This window comes from Sesamum indicum, linkage group LG8 (genome assembly GCF_026168435.1).
Source record: "Sesamum indicum cultivar Baizhima isolate 11 linkage group LG8, ASM2616843v1, whole genome shotgun sequence".
Lineage (NCBI taxonomy): Eukaryota > Viridiplantae > Streptophyta > Magnoliopsida > Lamiales > Pedaliaceae > Sesamum > Sesamum indicum.
Window position 1 is genome coordinate 15808297 of NC_142664.1, and position 5771 is coordinate 15814067.

Genomic DNA, 5771 nt, shown 5'->3' on the forward strand with positions numbered 1-5771 from the left:
TGAATATGTTTTACCATGCGACCATCTTACCGCTAATAAACCTTTTACAAAATTATAAAATTTTTATTATACATTTTGACCCCTAAATTATGTTTATTGTAACAAAAGTCCCCGTAAAAAAATAATTTAGTATTGACAAAACAAAAACATCCTTTTAACTTATTTTTATATTTTTTGTTTCACTTCCTAAGTATATTTAATTAAAAAATCTCTCTCAAAACTACTTTTAGTAATTTTAAAATTTTCACTCAAATTTTTATTTAAACAACAATGTTCAAAATGTATAACTTTATATAAACTATATAATACATAAAAAAAAGTTTACAAATTCAATATGAAAATATGTTTTACAAAGAAAATTATTTACAAGATCAATTTAATTTTATAAAAAAGTATATTATATAACTTATAATTTTTATATTAAATTACATGCATAAATATTTAAAATATAGCAGTCTGAATTATATAGCCCCATTCTATAAGAATCTTGTCCAAGATACAACAATATTGTATGATAGGCTTAAAAAATATCCATCATCACTCATAACTTATATATTTTTATATTAAATTACATGCACAAATATTTAAAATATAGCATATCATCACTCATAAAATAATAAAATAAAAAATCTCTCTCAAAACTACTTTTAGTAATTTTAAAATTTTCACTCAAATTTTTATTTAAACAACAATTTTCAAAATGTATAGCTTTATATAAACTATATAATACATAAAAAAAAATTTACAAATTCCATAAATATGTTTTACAAAGAAAATTATTTACAAGATCAATTTAATTTTATAAAAAAGTATATTATATAACTTATAATTTTTATATTAAATTACATGCATAAATATTTAAAATATAGCAGTCTGAATTATATAGCCCCATTCTATAAGAATCTTGTCCAAGATACAACAATATTGTATGATAGGCTTAAGAAATATCCATCATCACTCATAACTTATATATTTTTATATTAAATTACATGCACAAATATTTAAAATATAGCATATCATCACTCATAAAATAATAAAATATTATATATTAATTATATCAACAAATTAGCATATTTTATAGTACGTATACATAAATGTTCAAAATAATATTTTATATGATGTTGACAATTCCTCTAGAAAAAAACTTCACTATATATAACAATACAAAATAAAAATTATGTAAATCTTTTAGAAATTATATAAAATAAATGAATTGAAAATTTATAGAGTTTATTCAAATTTCATACTAATTACAAAAGTTATAAATTTTGGATAATATTTATTTTAAATAAAAAATTATAAAAATTGAGATTACGTTTTTTTGTGATGACTATAATAAATATATTTTAGAGGGTGCAAACAATAAGGGTATTTTTGTTATAAAGCTTTTGGTCCATATTATGAGGGAGTTTGTTATATTTTATAGTTTAAAGGGATATATATGACGATTTTATATATACTTTAGGGATGGAAAGTGCATTTCACCCAAAATTTTATTTTATTTTATTTGACATTTTCAATTGAAGATTTTTACAATCAAAACTAGTATAGTAAGTTCCTTTTACTAATTTTTTTTTATATTTATACATTTGGTTGTTTTTGTTATAAATGTTATTAACTCAAGTTTTTTTTATATATATTTTATTTTGTTGTGAAAATATGGCATAGCAAAATAATATTACTATTGTTATTTATTTTAGAGGTCAATGGATTTATTCATATGATTGTGTGAGTTATGATCACTCTTTAGTCATATTTATGAAAATATATTATAGTACTACGTTTGTTGAACTAGAGTCGATTTTGTATGAAAAACTTGGTCTTAATGTTTGATGCAAAGTTATGTGAGATAACATATATTTATGGGATAGTTACACCTCCCATTCTTAAGGTTTGGTGTAACTACACGTAAATTTTATGTAATTTAAAAAAATTAAATCTAGTATTCCTAAAGTTTGTTTATGTTACTCAAAGTTCACAGAATTTACTAATATGAATAAAAAAATGAATGAAAATCCATTATTACCCCCAATTTACTTATTATTGACTTATTGCAGGTCAAATAAATCTTTTTATAGCCAAACTACCCTGCATCTTCACATGTTAATGCATGTAAGGAAGTATATTTTCTAGTTTAGTCAGAAAGTATTATTTTATTTGAAATAAGTCAATTGAGTGTAAATATGAATTGTCATCCTTTTTTAAAAAAAAATATTAGCAATTTTTATGAATTTTAAGTGACAGATTGGTAAATTTATTAGACGAAAGCAAACCTCATGAGTACTAAATGTAAATTTCCAAACCACAGGAGATCTACGTGTAATTATATCAGATCTCAGGAAAAGACAGTGTAATTATTTGGGCCAAATTGCATAAAACCCCCATGTAATTTAAAAACTCAGCAAAAGTCCCCCTTTTGATTTGAAAATAGGCAAAAAGCCCTGTGTCTATATTTTTGGATAAATGTAAGTTTTATTAATAAAATAATAGTACAGTACAACATGGTGGTTATCAGTTGGTGTCTCCCTTGACAGGCCAAGGGATACGCCAAAGTCTAAATAAAGCTCGTGTACTGACTAAACTAGATAAAGTAATGCTATGTATCCGCTGCCTGATGTCCTCAATAATTACTACTGCCATGGTGCTGGGTGTCCTTTTGGTTTGCTCGAATCGTCTCAAATTCCTCTCCTTCCAAATGTGGTAAACACATGATGCTAATAGCGCTCGGTAAGACATGTTAATAATGTGCTTACCCCTCCATTTCCGGGACGCCCATGTAATATCCGTCATCCAGTCTCTATTAGGCCACGAGAATCGTACTATTTTTCAAATTTCTATGAGACACTGTCGACTAAATCTACACTGAAAAAATAAGTGGCCATGTGTCTCCGTCGCTCCCTCGCTGCATAGAATACATGGGCCAAGGTGGGCTAGCCATGGTTTATTCGTCGTAGCCAACTTGCCAAGAATAGCAAGCCATAGGATGAATAAGTGACGTGGAATCTTGAGGGATCCCGAAAGTAGTAAGGACCACTCTATTTTCTGTCCAGGTGGATCAAAAAGCCTGTAAAGAGCGTGAGCTATAGGAAGCCCATGATTGAACCTCCAAATAATGCGGTCCTCCCCTCCATGGATAGTGGGTAGTACATGTGTGATTTTCAAATACTCAAAATCTGTGATAGAGGGCCAATGCCACTCTCCTCCACTAATCACCATACTGAGTTTAGTTGACTCCTCCAATCTAAGTAACCTCGGTCCACGTGGGAATCTGTCACTAAGGGGTCCCAGATGATGCCATGGGTCCTGCCACAAGTAGAATCTCCTCACATCTCCTATTTGATAATCCACCATAGATCGGAGGAAGATCCGTAATCGGAGGATTTTCCGCCTTACCCATGATCCTCCATGCTCTCTAATCGTCCATATGGAAGTATCTCGTAAACGACCCTGGTAGAGCCATTCAACCCATATCGAGGTCCTATCGCACCTGATGATATCACATAGTTTCTTAGCCATTAATGCACGATTCTAGATAGTAATATCCTTGAATTCTAGGCCTCCCTCCTCCTTCTGCCGACACAGGTCTTTCCACGCAACCTTGGTATAACCACTGGTTGATGTCCCTTTCCACAAGAAAATTTGCAGCCTCTTCTCAATTTCGTTTGTAACTTTCTTTGGCAGTATGAACGCCGATGCTCAATATAAACTCAGCGACATGAGTACAGATTTAATAATTTGTACCCTGCCAGCATAAGACAGTGCAATACCCTCCCAACCAGCAATACGTTTATCAATTTTCACCAATAATGGACGACAATCCGCAATTGTTAAGCAAGATGATAAGAGATGTAGCCCCAAATACCTTATCGGTAAGACACCCTCCTGAAACCCGACTGTTGTCAGCATCTCCTTGCGCAATCCTTGGGCTGAACGTGAGATAGTAAGATGGCTTTTCTGCACGTTCAGCCTGAGCCCCGGCCATATAGCAAATCGATCCAATCCTGTGTTAATGACTCCAATAGAGTCCATATCAGCATGACAGAATAACAACAAGTCATCAGCAAAGCCCAATTGAAAAACTCTGGATGTATCACATTTCCAGTGGAAGGAAAATACTTCATCCTGATTAATCAACTGTAGTATACCCAAGTGTAGTACTTCCATTACAAGCACGAACAAGTATGGCGAAAGAGGATCTCCTTGTCGAAGCCTTCTGGCCCCCTTAAAGAAACCATGAGGTTTCCCATTCAGCCCAACATAAATGAAGTTGTAGTAACACACACCTCAATCAACTTCACGAAATTAGAGGGGAACCCAAATAACTCCATCACCGCGATCATAAAGTCCCACTCCACCGTGTCGTATGCCTTCCGAATGTCCACTTTTAAGGCACATCGGGGTGGTAGACGGGCCTGGTTGTAGCCTGTAAATAGCTCCTACGCCAACATAATATTGTCTCCAATGCTTCAACTGGGCACAAATGCCGCTTGGCACGGACTAATTAGTTTGTCCAATATCACACTCAACCGTTGGACAATGAGTTTGGCGATAATCTTATATAACACATTACAGTAAGATATAGGACGAAAATCACCAACGGACATAGGAGAGTGTACCTTGGGTATAAGCGCCAGAAGTGTAGTATTTATCTACTTCAGAATTCATCCCGTAGTAAAGAAATCCAGCACTGCCGACGTCATTTCCTGCCCTACTATAGGCCATGCAGCTTTGAAAAAGCCCGATGAATACTCGTCCGGCCCCGGTGCCTTATCCTCAGCAATGTCAAAAACTGCCTGCTTGACATCTGCTGGTGTGAATGGCAAGAGTAAAGAGCTAACGTCCTCTTCATTCAATAGATGTCTCACCCATGGTCGAAGGAACTGCAGATCTATCACGTCTCTCCTTCTTTCCCCACCAAGCAGGTTTTGGTAGTACATGACAAACTCATCGACTACCGCTTGTGGTTCTATATGAGTGGCTCCATGATCATCATTGATTTGTAAGATTCTCCGCGCCGATCTCCGTTGAGCAATCTTACGAAAGAATACCTGGGAGCACTGGTCACCCCGCTTCATCCACTGCATTTTTGCTGGCTGTTGGAGCATACTTTGTTCAAGTTTGGCTGCTTTGGCTAATATGAATCGGCAACAATGTTCTAGCTGCAAGAATAATTCATCCTGTCTGTTAGAACTGACAAGCTGTTGCGCCATCTCAAGAAACCCTTTAGCCAGCTAGACATTATGTGATAAGTCTCCCTTATTCCTCCTCTCCTCTCTAAACACTGATTTAAGTGCTTTGAGTTTTCTTGTTACCGCATACATAGGCACCCCAATAATGTTATGTTGCCAAACCTGCTGCACACTGGGAATAAACGCTGGTGATAAGGTAAGGTAATTATCGAATCAAAATATAGCTCCATGTTGTTGTTGACTATCCCCGTATAGATCAGCGGTGAGTGATCTGAAGTACGTGGGGTGAGGCTAGTGTAAAAAGATGTTGGAATCGAGCCATCCATCTATCATTAATCATCATTCGATCCAACCTTTTCCAAAGATTCAGTGGACTTGCACTGCAGTTATGCCATGTATACCATTCTCCCTGCATGGATGATGGTAGTAAACCTGCATTCTGAATGCAGTCATTAAACTCTTCCATTGCCATTCGAATGTCTCCCGATGCTCCACATATTTCACTAAAATCTCGTACCACATTGAAATCCCCTCCAATAAGCCACGGGATATCAACAGTCTGCATGGCAATAGTCTTTAGGG